The 16666-nt window shown below is 45.0% G+C and overlaps 1 protein-coding gene across 2 annotated transcripts in view; it reads left to right on the forward strand.

The window, feature by feature from the left end:
* rassf8b (Ras association domain family member 8b) overlaps positions 1–16666 on the forward strand; it is a 114762-nt gene that overhangs the window by 25957 nt on the left and 72139 nt on the right. For both annotated transcript variants that reach the window (XM_070897625.1, XM_070897629.1), the window contains exon 2: positions 9435–9525. The gene's annotated coding sequence lies outside the window, so the exon portion shown is untranslated. The remainder of the gene's footprint in view (positions 1–9434; positions 9526–16666) is intronic.

Here is a 16666-nt window from a genome sequence, read left to right on the forward strand (position 1 = left end):
GGTGTCTACTGAACATGGTCCATGTCTCTGAGCCATACAGGAGGGCGTGTATTACTACAGCCCTATAGTCCATGAGCTTGGTGGCAGTTTTGAGGGCCTGGTCTTCAAACACTTTTTTTTCCCTCAGGTGTCCGAAGGCTGCACTGGCACACTGGAGGCAGTGTTTGATTTCGTTGTCGATGCCTGCATTTGTTGATAGGAGGCTCCCAAGATATGGGAAGTGGTCCACGATGTCCAGGGCCGCGCCGTGGATCTTGATGACTGGGGGGCAGTGCTGTGCGGTGAGGACAGGCTGGTGGAGGACCTTTGTCTTACGGATGTTTAGCATAAGGCCCATGCTTTCATATGCCTCAGTAAATACGTCGACTATGTCCTGGAGTTCAGCCTCTGTGTGTGCGCAGACACAGGCGTCATCCGCGTAGTGTAGCTCGACGACAGAGATTGGGGTGATCTTGGACCTGGCCCGGAGACGGCGCAGGTTGAACAGGTTCCCACTGGTTTTATAGTTTAGTTCCACTCCAGCGGGGAGTTTGTTGACTGTGAGGTGGAGCATAGCGGCGAGAAAGATTAAAGAGGGTTGGGGCGATGACACAGCCCTGTTTGACCCCAGTCCGAACGTGGATTGCGTCTGTGATGGATCCGTTGGTAAAGCATTGAAGCACTGACCACACTCGATCAGCTCCGCTGGGCAGGCCACATAGTTTGCATGCCAGACACGAGACTCCCAAAGCAAGTGCTCTACTCGGAGCTCCTTCATGGTAAACGAGCCAAAGCTGAGCACCTCGAATCTCAATGCCGAGAGCATGCAGAAATCAAGCGCAAGCAGTGGAAAGAGCGTGCGGCAAACCTGTCCCACCCACCCTTTCCTCAACAACTATCTGTCCCACCTGTGATAAAGTCTGTGGCTCTTGTATTGGACTGTTCAGCCACCAAAGAACTCACTTCAGAAGTGGAAGCAAGTCTTCCGCGATTCCGAGGGACTGCCTATGATGATGATGATGATGATGGAAGCCTGATTTAAATATGGTAATAAAGTGCCCCACCACTCCAAGAATGGAAGCTCACACATCTCGCGACCCATCGCTGCACTAACGGCAACATACGCATTGCGTTGGGGATATGTATTTTAGGGTTTAACCCACGACCTCCTCCCACCTGTTGGGGCGGGGATTAATTTTGGGGCCTAAGTGTCTATATTTATGGAATTGTGAGCCTGTCGAGCCTGCTAGGTCTGAAGAAACCTCTGACTATATTTCAATGATTCACATTTTTGATGCACTGTAATTTGTTTTGTACTTGAAGAAAGAAAGACTTGCATTTATATAAAGAACAGCACCTCAAGGGTTATAATCTCTGGATTATTACCTGAGCCATGTGCAAATTGGCGCAGGGATAAGCTGATTAGGGAAGTGACCACGTGGCTAAAGGAGTGGTGTGAGATAGAGGGGTTCCATTTCATGGGGTGCTGACACCAGTACTGGGACAGGAAGGAACTGTACGGTTGGGACGGGCTCCACTTGAACCGGGCTGGGACCAGGGTCCTAGCAGAAAGGATAAATAGGCGGTCACAAGGACTTCTAGTAAATGGATGGGAAATTGTAGAACAAATAATAGTTCAAAAACAAATGAAAGGGAAGAGAGTAGAGTAACAGTAGAAATTGTGCTTTAGGCACTGCAGGTAAATGGAAAACTAAAAGATGTAAAGGGATTAAACCAGGAGCGAGAAATAAGAAACATGTGAGTAAAACATTCGAACCGAAGGACAGGCTGGGGTGTGTGACCCAAATACACATTCTTTATACAAACCACGGAGTATAAGGAATAAATTAAATGAACTGCAGGCGCAAATTCAAATTGGAGGGTACAACATGGTAGCCATTACTGAGACATGGCTGCAAAACGGTCAGGACTGAGAACTAAATATACCCGGTTATAAGGTCTACAGGACAGATAGGGAAAATGGCAGAGGGGCAGGAGTAGTCTTAAGTGATTAAGGATGGAATCACTTCAATGATAAGAGGGGATGTAATGAGAGGTAAGCAGGCACTGGAGACTATATGGGTAGAATTAAGGAGTTAAGTGGGAGTTGTGCATAGGCCCCCTGGTAGCAACAGTGAAGTGCTAGATTGTATAAATGCAGAGATTAGACAAGTGTGTAGCAAAGGCAGAGTGGTTTAAATGGGGGATTTTAACTTTCATATAGATTGGGTTAAGCAGACTCGTGCCTGTCAGAAAGGTGGTGAATTTCTTGTCTGTCCGGGATAGTTTTCTATAACAATATGTCCTAGAGGCAACAAGAGAGCATGCCATATTACATTTAGTGATGAGTAATAAGCCAGATTTAGTTAACAGCCTTACTGCACGTGAACATTTATCCAATAGTGACCATAGCATGATCGACTTCAACGTAGCGTTTGAAAGGGAGAAACGCGAAACATCTACTCGTGTTCTAGATTTGGATAAGGCCGACTTCAACGGGATGAGACAGGCTGTCCACAGTAAACTGGGCAAATCTGTTTATGGGTAAAACGACAGGAGATCAGTGGGAGATGTTCAAACAAACATGTAAATTGATACAGAACCAGTTTATACCCCTGAGGGGCAAGAGCTCTACTTGCCAAAAAAAGTCATGAACGACTAAAGACAAAAGGGACAGCATAAAACTAAAAGAAAAGGCATACAAAAATGCAAAAAATAGCCCAGATCCTGGCGAATGGGAAAGGTACAAAGAACAGCAAAGAGTCACAAAACAGATAGTCAGAGCTACAAAAAGGAGTATGAACAGAAACTTGTGAGGGATATCAAAATCAACTCTTTTTTTTACAATCATATTAGGGAAAAGAGGGTAGTCAGGAGCAGTGGTGGTCCCTTTAAAAGCTGAAAGCAGTGATATTGTCAATGATAAGGAAATGGTAGACATGTTGACTTTACATCAGTATTTACAGTAGAGGATAGTATGCCGGACATCCCAAGGAAACTAATATTCAATCAGGGACAGGGACTTTATTAGTGTAAAGAAAATAATGGCACTAAAAAGATACAAATCCCCAGGACCAGATGCTTTCTACCCCAGGGTTTTAGAGCACATTGCAGATGCCCCAACTATAATCTTCCAAAGTTCTCGATTCAGGAACCGTTCCTTTAGATTGGAAAATTGCACATGTCACTCTGCTGTTTAAGAATGGCGAGAGAGCGAAACCAGGGAATTATAGACCATAACATCTGTTGTCCGGGAATTGCTAGAGTCTATAATTAAGGATAGAGTGACTGAACACCTCAAATTTTCTGTTGATCAGAGAGAGCCAGCCAATTTGCGCACAGCAAGCTCCCACAAACACAATGTAATAATGACAAGATAATCTGTTTTAGTGACGTTGGTTGAGGAATAAATATTGGCCAGGACACCAGGGACAACTCCCCTGCTCTTCTTCGGAATAATACCATGAGATCTTTTACATCCACCTGGGAGAGCAGATGGGGCCTCAGTTGAATGTATCAACCAAAAGACGGCACCTCCGATAGTTTTGCACTCACTCAGTACTGCATTGTCAGCCTAGATTATTGCTGAAATCTCTGGATTGGGACTTGAACCCACGACCTTCTGACTCAGAGACGACAGTGCTGCCCACTGAACCAAGCCAACACCTGAAATTGAGTTGGTACCTGCTGTGGTAAATCTGAGTGCAAAATTTGTAAATTCAATCAGCTGCTGCAGTCATATTTGTCTAAGGTTTGTGATGATTGCAGAATTTAACTCTTTGATTGCTGAGACTGAAGGCCCATTGATGTATGTTTCTCCAGGTAAATGGAGCCATTTGAACCATCCAAGGGACTTGCACAGTGCAAGTTCACTCACTCTCTCATGCATTCATCAAGCTAGATGGTGAAACCAAAACAAGTGAGGGAGGTTATGAAGTGCAAAGTAAGCTTGGTTTGAGGACAGGAGACTTTTGGCTTTTGAAATGGCTGAGAGGGGAGAGCTTGAAGCGTTGGCGCAGTCTATTAAGTGTGACGTGGGAGGATGCTTGGTCCAGCTGTGAGCTGTCTCCATAGTTGCCATCTCATAGTTCTTCCATAAAGCTGCGTGCTTGAGTGCTCTTGGCAATTTTCTGTCCTCCGCAGCCATTCAGGGTGGGTTCGTTCAGAACAGTTTGTTCTGCTTGATAAACTAATACAAGAATGAGACTCTGGGTTAGAAGCGTTACCCTCTCCCCATGGGATCAGAGTTTGAATCCAGCTGTTAAGGAATTGAAAGTGATATTTAATTTAGGGTAATCTGAGTTTTCATCCTCCTGATTTGACAATTCATATTATGGAGTTTTGGGAAAATGGAAGTGCTGACAGAGACTGTATGTTTTGAATGGGTGCATCAGATTGGTGCAGAGCAGAAGTGTGCAGTTTTGTTAGATTTGGCTGTTTGCATATTCTGCATTGTCTTGGACAACATGACTCTGAAATGTTTTGTTGAGGCTCCAAGAGAACTATGCAAATTAAAGGGGAACACTGAAGGTGACATACTTTCTTGAAAATTCCCTTTGCAATAAAAGTAACATAAAGGGCTCTCCTAACTGTTAAGAGAAACCCTGTCTGGTTAAGCAACGCCTCAATTTCAAAATTCTCATCCTTGTTTACCAATCCCTCCATGGCCTCACCCCTCCCTATCTCTCTAATCTCCTCCACTCTCACAACCACCCCCCCCCCCCCCCCAAGATATCTGCGCTCCTCTAATTCTGCCATCTTAAGCATCCCTGATTATAATCGCTCAACCATCGGTGGCCGTGCCTTCAGCTGCCTGGGCCCCAAGCTCTGGAACTCCCTCCCTAAGCCTCTCAGCCTCTCCGCCTCTCTACCTCTCTTTCCTCCTTTATGACGCTCCTTAAAACCTATCTCTTTGACAAAGCTTTTGGTCATCTGTCATAATTTCTTCTTGTGTGGCTTGGTGTCAAATTTTTTTTGTCTTATAACACTGCTGTGAAGCGCCTTGGGACTTTTTGCTACATTAAAGGCACTTTATAAATACAAGTTGTTATTTTACAAATCATTGCATATGTGCCATTTTGGGTATGAAACCTCTCCCAGGAGATCACATGGCTCTGGTTGGGGTGGAGTGTAGAATGTTTCAGTATAAGGGGTGTCGCAGTTGTGTGGGGCGGACTGGTTGGGCTGGGTGCTCTTTGCCTTTCGGTCATTGTTCATAGGTTTATATGTAACCTTTAGGGCTGCTGACCAAGAGCCGTGCGGTTCTTTGTCGGCCGGCACGGACACGATGAGCTGAAATGGTCTCCTTCTGCGCTGTAAATTTCTATGTTTATATGAAATTTTGCTGAGAGCAACGTTCCCTGTAAACTGCAGTGCTCCAGGGATCCTGTGCAGCCATATTTTAAATTGAAGAACTGTGCCTGTGCTGTATTTTGAATTGTCCGCGAAGCCCATTCAAGGGGCCATGTGGCCCTCCCAAAAAATTACAGGAAAATTTGCTTGCGCGTACCAGTAAGCTAGCAGTGCATTCACCGTACAAGGTTTAGCGACAGTGTGAAGCTGTTTTGGCTTTGAACCAATAAGGAATGGACTTGCTTTTTTATAGCAAATTGGCAAAGGTAGCCTTGAGGAAGAGTTCATAGAGTGTATCCGGGATGGTTTCTTGGAACCATACATTGTGGAACCAACCAGGGAGCAGGCTATTTTAGATCTGGTAGTGTGTAATGAGTCTGGATTAATTAATCTTGGAGTGAATGATCCACTTGGGAAGAGTGATCATAGCATGGTGGAATTTCAAATTCAGTTTGAAGGTGAGGAAGCCAGGTCTCAAATTAGTGTCCTAAACTTAAATAAAGGTAATTACAAAGGTATGAAGGCAGAGTCGGCTAAAGTTGACTGGGAAAATCGTTCTAAAGGGTAAGACGGTAGAAAAGCGGTAGCAAACATTTAAGGAGATATTTCATAACTCTCAGCAAAGATATATTCCAGTGAAAAAGAAAGACTCTGAGAAGGATGAACCATCCCTGGCTAACTAAGGAAGTAAAGGATGTTATCAAATTGAAAACCAAGGCATACAATGTTGCGAAGAATAGTGGAAGGCCAGAGGATTGGGAAATTTTTAGAAACCAGCAAAGGACAACTAAAAAATAATAGAGAAAGAAGATAGCTTATGAGAGTAAACTAGCAAGAAATATAAAAAAAGATAGTAAGAGCTTTGACAGGTATATAAAAAGGAAGAGAGAAGCTAAAGTAAATGTTGATTCCTTAGAGGATGAGACTGGGGGATTAATAATGGAAATGGGGAAATGGCAGAGACTTTGAACAAATATTTTGTATCGGTTTTCATGGTAGAAGACACTAAAAGCATCCTAATAATAATCAAGAGGCTATTGGGGGAGGGGAACTTAAAACAATCATTATCACTAGAGAAAAAGTACTAGGAAAACTAATGGAGCTAAAGGCGGACAAGTCCCCTGGACCTGATGGCCTGCATCCTAGAGTCTTAAAAGAAATGTCTACAGAGATACTGGATGCATTGGTTGTAATCTACCAAAATTCCCTAGATTCTGAAGAGGTCCTTGCGGATTGGAAAACCGCAAATGTAACGCCCCTATTTAAGAAAGGAGGGAGACAGAAAGCAGGAAACTATAGATCAGTTAGCCTAACATCTGTCATTGGGAAAATGCTAGGGTCCATTATTAAGGAAGTAGTAGGTCATTTAGAAAATCATAATGCAGTCAAGCAGAGTCAGCATGGTTTTATGAAAGGGAAATCATGTTTGACAAATTTGATGGAGTTCTTTTGAGGATGTAACGAGCAGGGTGGATAAAGGGGAACCAGTAGATGCTGTGTATTTGGATTTCCAGAAGGCATTCGATAAGATGCCACATAAGAGGTTACTGCACAAGATAAAAGCTCACAAGGTTGGGGGTAATATATTAGCGTGGATAGAGGATTGACTAACAAACAGAAAACAGAGAGTCGGGATAAATGGGTCATTTTCAGGTTGGCAAACTGTAACTAGTGGGGTGCCACAGGGATCGGTGCTGGGACCGCAACTATTTACAATTTATATTAATGACTTGGATGAGGGGACCAAGTGTAATGTAGCTAAATTTGCTAATGATACAAAGATAAGTGGGAAAGCAAGTTGTGAGGAGGACGCAAAGAATCTGCAAAGGGATATAGATAGGCTAAGTGAGTGGGCAAAAATTTGGCAGATGGAGTATAATGTGGGAAAATGTGAGGTTATCCACTTCGGTAGGAAAAATAAAAAAGCAAATTATTATTTAAATGAGGAGAGATTACAAAATGCTGCGGTACAGAGGGATCGTGGGTTCTTGTACATGAAACACAAAAAGTTAGTACGCAGGTACAGCAAGTAATCAGGAAGGTAAATGGAATGTTGGCCTTTATTGCAAGGGGAATGGAGTATAAAAGTAGGGCAGTCCTCCTACAACTGTACAGGGTATTGGTGAGGTCACACCTGGAGTACTGCGTACAGTTTTGGTCTCCGTATTTAAGGAGGGATACACTTGCATTGGAGGCAGTTCAGCGAAGGCTCACGAGGTTGATTCCTGAGATGAAGAGGTTGTCATATGAAGAAAGGTTGAGCAGGTTGGGCCTATACTCTTTGGCGTTTGGAAAACTGAGAGGTGATCTTATTGAAATGTATAAGATTCTGAGGGGGCTTGACAAGGTAGGTGCAGAGAGGGTGGTTCCCATGGTGGGAATCTAGAACTAGGGGGCATAGTTTCAGAATAAGGGGGTCACCTATTTAAAACGGAAATGAGGAAGAATTTCTTCTGAGGTTCGTGAATCTTTGGAATTCTCTACCTCAGAGAGCTGTGGAGGCTGGGTCATTGAATATATTTAAGGTGGAGTTAAGACAGATTTCTGAACGATAAGGGAGTCGAGGGTTATGGGGAGCGGTCAGGGAAATGGAGTTGAGGCCAAGATTAGATCAGCCATGATCTTATTGAATGGCGGAGCAGGCTCGAGGGGCCAGATGGCCTACTCCTGCTCCTGTTTATGTTCTTGTGTACCGCCTTTTACAACCTTAGGACTTCCCAAAGCATTTCACAGCCAATGAAGTACTTCTTGCTGCACTTGTGTATTGGAAATCGAGTGTCTAGGCCCGAGCTGACTGAAGTGAAACGGAGTGAGACTCCCTCCTGCGGGGAGTTTATTTTTTTAAATTCTTTCCTAGGATGTGGGCGTCATTGGCAAGGCCAGAATTTATTGCCCATCCTCAATTGACCTTGAGAAGGTGGTGGCGAGCCGCTGCAGTCCGTGTGATGGTGTTCCCACAGTGCTATTGGGGAGGGAGTTCCAGGATTTTGACCCAGCGATGATGAAGGAACAGCGATATATTTCCAAGTCAGGATGGTGTATAACTTGGAGGGGAACGTGGAGGTGGTGGTGTTCCCATGCACCTGCTGCTCTTGTCCTTCTAGCTGGTAGATGTCACAGGTTTGCGGGGTGTTGCTGAAGAACCCTTGGCGAGTTGCTGCAGTGCATCTTGTCGATGGTACACACTGTAGCGCCGGTGGTGGAGGGTGTGAATGTTTAAATTGGTGGATGAGGTGTCAATTAAGCGGGCTGCTTTGTGGTTGTTGGAGCTGCACTCATCCAGACAAGTGGAGAGTATTCCACCACACTCCTGACTTGTGCCTTGTAGATGGTAGAAAGGCTTTAGGGAGTCAGGAGGTGAGACACTCGTTGCAGAATACCCAGCCTCTGACCCGCTCTTGTTGCCACTGTATTTATGTGGCTGGTCCAGTTAAGTTTCTGATCAATGGTGACCCCTAGTAATGTTGATGGTGAGGGATTCGGCGATGGTAATGCCGTTGAATGTCGAGGGCCGGTGGTTAGACTCTCGCTTGTTGGAGATAGTCATTGCCTGGCACTTGTGTGGCATGAATGTTACTTGCCTCTTATCTGCCCAAGCCTGAATGTCGCCCAGGTCTTGCTGCTTGCGGGCATGGTTTGGTTTAGTTTAGTTCTTCCTTGTGGGTTTAGTTCCTCCACGCTAGGTCCTGACTCCCGATTCAGACTGTAGTCACCTTGTAACTGCAGCAGCGTCAATGGGAAGTGGACCCCGTCAACGCTACGGTTATTGTCTGAACCCATTGTAAGCCTCTTCCAGAGGATAGGAGAGCTGATCAATGGCATTTTACAGTAACTAGGAAGACATGTTTTCAGACATCATCTGCAGTAAAGGAATTTCACTGAAATTGAGGAATATAAGGAAGAGTTTGAGTGAATCTGCATTGGAATGGGAATGGAGACTCTGATTGATTATGTAACATTATTCATCTGTCCTATATTTTAAAGTTCCCTCCCTGCCCGCCCCCAAAACTTTTATCGTAGTCACACTATATTTAGTAAGGAATGTGAAATGAGTTTTGGTAAGAAGTAACTTGTATTTATACAGCATCTTATTTTGCCTGTAGGACATCTTGGAGCTTCAGAGCCAATGAATGATTGATTTGTTTTGAAGAGCAGCCACAATTGCAATGCAGCCACACATCACCACAGTGTTATGTAAGTAATCTTTATTGCATATCCAGATGTATTTTGTTTTGCTTTGTCCCAACAAAGAACACTAGGCCATTAGAGGATTACTCATTGTGGTTTCAAGTGAGTGCCAATTTGGTGCCAAATCATTGGCCGTTTGTGTTAAGGACCTTCTCCCAATAGGAACTGGGTTGAGACCGAGGTGTGTGTTTCATGTAGGACCACTACCAAGTGGGCTTCAAATCCAGGTGCTGGAGGTGAATACACAGCTTACTAACCAATTGTTTTGCAGGGTAAATGAGAAAGACTTGCATTTGTATAGCACCTTTCATGACCTCAGGACATCCCAAAGTATTTTACAGCCAATGAAGTACTTTTGAAGTGGAGTCACTGTTGTAATGTGGGAAACATGGCAGCCAATTTGCACACAGCAAGCTCCCACACACAGCAATGTGGATAATGACCAGAGAATCTGTTTTTCTAGTGATGTTGGTTGAGGGATAAATATTGACCAGGATACTGAGGATAACTCCCCTGCTCTTGGGATCTTTAACCAGAGAGCAGACGGAGCCTCGGTTTAATATTTCATCGGAAAGACTGCAACTCTGACCATGCAGCGTTCCCTCAGCACTGCACTGTTAGTGTCAGCCTAGATTTTTGTGCTCCAGTCTCTGGACAACCTACTGACTCCGAGGTGAAAGTGCTACCCACTGAGCCAGGGCTCAGCAATCCTCTATCATTCTGTACTGCTGCAGCTTGAGGTTATAGTTTACAGTCTCAAAGAAAGAAAGACTTGAATTTATATAGCGCCTTTCACTATCACCGGACTTCTCAAAGCGCTTTACAGCCAATGAAGTACTTTTGGAATGTAGGAAACACAGCAGCCAATTTGCGCACAGCAAGTTCCCACAAACAGTAAGGTGATAATGACCAAATCGTCTGTTTTTGTTATGTTGATTGAGAGATAAATATTGGCCAGGACACCGGGGATAAGTCCCCTGCTCTTCTTCGAAATAGTATCATGGGATCTTTTACGCTCACCTGAGAGGGCAGATGGGGCCTTGGTTTAACGTCATCCGAAAGACGGCACCTCCAATGATACAGCGCTCCCTCAGCACTGCACTAGAGTGTCAGCCTAGATATTTGTGCTGAAGCCCCGCGAGTGGGACTTGAACCCACAACCTTCTGACTCCAAGGCGAGTGTGCTACCCACTGAGCCACAACTGACGCCCAACATTTGACATTTGAATCCTATATTTAAAAGAAAAAAAAATGTTTTAAACTTTATTGCGAAACGTATCCAGAGTGTCCTGACCTAAGGTGTGTCAGGTGGGAGCGGAGTGGAGGAACGGAGAATGTGGGAAGTACTTTTAAGTAAAGTTTTCACATACAAGGGACTGAGTTCCAGACAATGGTACCATTGATAGCAAAGCTCCACAGGACGGGAATATGTTGCGTCATTGGTTCCAGGCTAAGTCCTTAAGATTATGGCAGAACGTTGAGATGCTGTTATCTGGTCTTCCTGACTTTGAACTGTGAGACCCTAAGGATCGAGGAATGGATTTTCTCCTTCAACCTGCCAGAAACTGGGCTGCGATCGCAAAGAGAATATCTTCGTGCTGAAGAGTCTGAACCACTAAAATTCCTCAAGTGCTAAGTGGAGCATAGATTCCTTGAGGCTTTCCACTCCTGAAATAGCTGCTTTTGCCACTTGTCTGGCACCCACGGAGGTCAATGCTTGTAACTGAAGAGAGTTTGAAACTCCCGTTGATCAGCGAGCATTAGTGGTCAGGACTGTCACAGTCAGGTTACTGGCTGTATTTGACTAACTCTGAACATAATGCACTATTTGTCCAATTCTGCACTAGTGCCCAAGTGATTTTATCACTGCTTTCCCTTAGGACAGGGAGTTACTATTCTGTAGTGGAGAGTGTAATCAGTAAAGAATGTTATTTTTGATGACTCACCATGTCCTTGATGATTCAATGAAGCTAAGTGTGCTTTCCATCACTGGTTGTTGGGATAAAATTGAGTGCCCGTTTACTGTAACCCGATTTCTACATCCTGCGTGTTCAGCTCAACAACTTCCCAAATCGGCCAGGGCAGCAGGCGTATCCTGCTTTACTGAGTTCTGTAGCTATATTTAGGTGTCGGCCTTGGCTCAGTGTTATAACTTCTGAGTCCGTAGGTCGTGTGTTCAAGCCCCACTCCAGAGACTTGAGCGCACAATCTCAATTACACTCCAGTGCAGTAGTAGTACTTCTTTCAGATGGTAGTAGCAAAGCAAATGCCACGTTTCCTGCGTTACAACAGTGACTACGCTTCAATACGTTTAATTGGCCATAAATTGAGAAGTCCTGAGATCATGAAAGGCATTTATAGAAATGCGAATTTGTTCTTCCAGTGTTGATCATGACTCGGATTTCAAAGTGGGGCCAAGAGATTCTTTCATTTCTTGTCTGAGGTTGTAAGTGAGAGAAGTCGATCAACTTTGCTTTAGAAACTAGCCTGCCAAGGAGATGATGGGTTGTTATTGTTACGCTCATAATAAAGTGATACGACTGAATACTGTAAGCGATGAGTAAGTGTGACCTTAGCTCCTTTATTCAAACTCCAGAGTGTTGGTACAGCATGGGAAGCCTGCTTATATACAGTGTTCCCAAGGGATGCTGAGATCACTTGGGATTGCAACAGGTAGGCCCTTTCGTGGTCAGGTGTGATACAGGTTGCCAAGGGTTACACACGTAACAGTTATGACTTGCGATTGTGTGACAGATTCTCATTGTGTCACGGCTCAAGAAGCCAGTGTTAATCAGTAAAGGTTGTGATGACCAGGGTCAGAATTGGATCCTTTGCTGTGGATGGTCCGGTGTTTTGATTGGTGCGCACTGTTTGAAATGGATAAGCTGTAGGAGCAGCCAGGTTCTATTCAATAGCTTTTTTCAGGCTGAGAACACGCCGTGATGCAGTTATTGCGGGCATACAACAGCAGTGGGGTTGCCAGCGCTCCCGAATTGGTCGGGAAACTCCCGGCTATTGAGAGAATCCCGAGAGAAATAGTTGGGAGCTCGCCTGGTGATCGCTGCAAGTATCCCGTCTCCTCCCTGACTCTGCACTGCCGCCCCCACATCAAATACCGAGTGTGTCTGTGCACCACGGCCACTCCCTGCACACTATAGGGAGGTGGGGAGTGTCAGTGTTGAGATGTGAGATGGGAGAGTCAGTATTGAGGTGGGGGTGTCAGTGTTGAGGTGGGGAGTGGGGCGTGTCAGTAACTCCTGCTCGTTGTGACTACTTCCTGATGAGTCCAAGTGCGATGGACATGGGACACTGCATTCACCATGCCTGCCACCCCCCCAAGGCTGATGAGCCCTTTGTCTACTTGTGTGGTGCCCTTCCAGCTCAAAGAGGCTGATTTGTTGCACTGGCACACTTCGGGCATGGAATGTACAATGTGGGAAGCAGGCACTGGGTGTTGGTGTCGACTCCTCCCTAAACATCTCTCTGATTTATTTTTTTTGAATGAGGTTACTGCCTTCCAACTTCTCTTCCTCCACAGCTTCTACGATTGCGGTTTTGGGCAATTCCGCCTTCATGTATACTCTGTAAAGAGCATTATATCCTGCATGAAGCATGTTTTGTAAAATTTATTTTTGGGATATATCAGTAGAAAGAAAGACTTGCATTTATATAGCGCCTTTCATGACCTCAAGACGTCCCAAGGCACTTTACGCCAATGAAGTACTTTTGGAGTGTAGTCATTGTTGTAATGTAGGAAACGCGGCAGCCAATTTGTGCACAGCAAGCTCCCGCAAACAGCAATGTGATAATGACCAGATAATCTGTTTTTGTAATGTTGATTGAGGGATAAATATTGGCCAGGACACCGGGGATAACTCCCCTGCTCTTCGAAATAGTACCATGGGATGTTAATGTCGGGGCCTTGGTTTAATGTCTCATTCGAAAGATGGCACCTCCCACAGTGCAGCACTCCCTCAGTACTGTACTGGAGTGTCGGCCTAGATTTTTGTGCGTCTGGAGTGGGACCTGTGGACTGGAGGGTAGCTAATGTAACACCACTTTTTTAAAAAGGAGGGAGAGGGAAAACGGGTAATTATAGACCGGTTAGCCTAGCATCAGTAGTGGGGAAAATGTTGGAATCAATCATTAAGGATGAAATAGCAGCGCATTTGGAAAGCAGCGACAGGTTCGGTCCAAGTCAGCATGGATTTATGAAAGGGAAATCATGCTTGACGAATCTTCTGGAATTTTTTGAGGATGTAACTAGTAGAGTGGACAAGGGAGAACCAGTGGATGTGGTGTATTTGGACTTTCAAAAGGCTTTTGACAAGGTCCCACATAAGAGATTGGTGTGCAAAATTAAAGCACATGGTATTGAGGTTAATATACTAACATGGATAGAGAACTGGTTGGCAGACAGGAAGCAGAAAGAAGGGATAAACGGGTTCTTTTCAGAATGGCAGGCAGTGACTAGTGGCGTGCCACAGGGCTCAGTGCTGGAACCCCAGCTCTTTACAGTATACATTAATGATTTAGATGAAGAAATTGAGTGTAATATCTCCAAGTTTGCAGTTGACACTAAACTGGGTGGCGGTGTGAGCTGTGAAGAGGATGCTAAGAGGCTGCAGGGTGACTTGGACAGGTTAGGTGAGTGGGCAAATGCATGGCAGATGCAGTATAATGTGGATAAATGTGAGGTTATCTACTTTGGGGGCAAAAACACAAAGGCAGAATATTATCCAAATGGTGGCAGATTAGGAAAAGGGGAGGTGCAACGAGACCTGGGTATCATGGTTCATCAGTCATTGAAAGTTGGCATGCAGGTACAGCAGGCAGTGAAGAAGGCAAATGGTATGTTGGCCTTCATAGCTAGGGGATTTGAGTATAGGAGCAGGGAGGTCTTACTGCAGTTGTACAGGGCCATGGCGAGACCTCACCTGGAATATTGTGTTTAGTTTTGGTCTCCTAATCTGAGGAAGGACATACTTGCTATTGAGGGAGTGCAGCGAAGGTTCACCAGACTGATTCCAGGGATGGCTGGACTGACATATGAGGAGAGACTGGATCAACTGGGCCTTTATACACTGGAGTTTAGAAGGATGAGAGGGGATCTCATAGAAATGTATAAGATTCTGATGGGACTGGACAGGCTAGATGCGGGAAGAATGTTCCTGATGTTGGGGAAGTCCAGAACCAGGGGACACAGTCTTAGGATAAGGGGTAGGCCATTTAGGACTGAGATGAGGAGAAACTTCTTCACTCAGAGTTGTTAACCTGTAGAATTCCTTGCCACAGAGAGTTGTTGATGCAAATTCATTGGATATATTCAAAAGTGAATTAGATATGGCCCTTACGGCTAAAGGGATCAAGGGGTATGGAGAGGAAGCAGGAAAAGGGGTACTGAGGGAATGATCAGCCATGATTTTATTGAATGGTGGTGCAGGCTCGAAGGGCTGAATGGCCTACTCCTGCACCTATTTTCTATGTTTCTATGAACCCACAACCTTCTGACTCGGAGGCGAGTGTGTTACCCACTGAGCCGTAGCTGACACCTGCCAGAGTTCTGACGAAGGGTCATCGCCCTGAAACGTTAACCCTATTTCTCTCTCCACAGATACTGCCTGAGCTGCTGAGTATTTCCAGCATTTTCTGCTTTTATTTCACCTTCTAGCATTTATTGCCCATCCATAATTGCCCTTGAGCAGATGTTGGTGGGCCTTCCTGAACCACTGCAGTCCGTGCGGTGAAGGTGCTGTCGAAATCTCGACCCCCGATAAACGACTCAGACACCTTCAGCTCCGGCAGAAGTTTCTTTAATTTACTTGCTAGCAAGGGAAAGGTAACACTCAGTCAATGGCTAAGTGAACACCTCCGCAATGGTACAATTTCACGAGATATTTATACAGTAAAACCCAAGTTATGGCCTCTCCCTGTGTATTGGCTCTGTCTCGCAGTCAGTGAATACAGATAAAGAGTTAATTACTACATCCTTGTCCTGACATGGTTTCCAGATATTTCCTTTTGTCAGGGTTATTAGTTGGCCAGCCGGCCATTACTCGATGAGAGTGTGGTAATGAGCTATTACCTGCCTTGCATTGTGTCAGGATGGTCCAGTTTCCTGGTCAGTTATCTTTTTGATGAGGTCTCTACAAGAGATAATGGCTGGTGGTTTGAGTACTTTGAAAAGGGTGGGGTGGAGTGGAACTGGTGTCATATAGACAATAGGAGAGCACCATGGGTGGTACTTGTCTTCAGCAGGACTTGTCTCCTAGCTGTCTGGTGGCTATCAGCCATTTCAAGCCAGGTTTAGCTGTTTATGCAAACCGACTGCTTGTTGCAGAAATTTCTGGAAGGACCAGGACTCCATTTTGTTATATATTGCAAAGGGCACAAAAATACCGTGTGGTATCAGCTTAGATAAAAATACATTTCCACAGTGCTGTTAAGTGGGGAGTTCCAGGATTTTGACCCAGCGACGATGGACGAACACTGATCAATGTCCAAGTTGGGATGATGTGTGATTTGGAAGGGATGGTGTTCCCGTGCACCTACTGTCCTTGTCCATCTCCATGGTGGTAATCGCAGTGGTAATAATTGATAGATAATACCCGATATTTTATCTTGTATACCCTGGAGATATAATTTCTAAAAAGTGTTGATGCTTCGACACCCGTTTTGGATATTCTAGACAATTCTCCCAGATCTTGCCCTGCTATACTCTCTGCAGTTTGATGTCAGTGACTCGGTTTACTGGTACAATTCTGCAGCGAATATCATTTTATCTGTGTAATCCTTGATAAAATGCAACATCTCCATCGACACCTGGGAGTCCCTGGCCGAAGAGCATCTGGGAGGACGCTGAGCACCTCGAGTCTCGTCGCCGAGCGCATGCAGAAAGCAAGCGCAGGCAGCGGAAGGAGCGTGCGGCAAACCTGTCCCACCCATCCTTTCTTTCAAATACTGTCTGTCCCACCTGTGACAGAGACTGTAATTCCCGTATTGGACTGTCCAGTCACCTGAGAACTCACTTTGAGAGCGGAAGCAAGTCGATTTTCGAGGAACTGCCTATGATGATCTGTGTAATGATATTAAACACTTTGTGAACTGCATGATTCATAGTATGCACGGGGAGTATTTCACCTACAGC

The sequence above is a fragment of the Pristiophorus japonicus genome, chromosome 13 (assembly GCF_044704955.1).
Source record: "Pristiophorus japonicus isolate sPriJap1 chromosome 13, sPriJap1.hap1, whole genome shotgun sequence".
Taxonomy (NCBI): Eukaryota; Metazoa; Chordata; class Chondrichthyes; family Pristiophoridae; genus Pristiophorus; species Pristiophorus japonicus.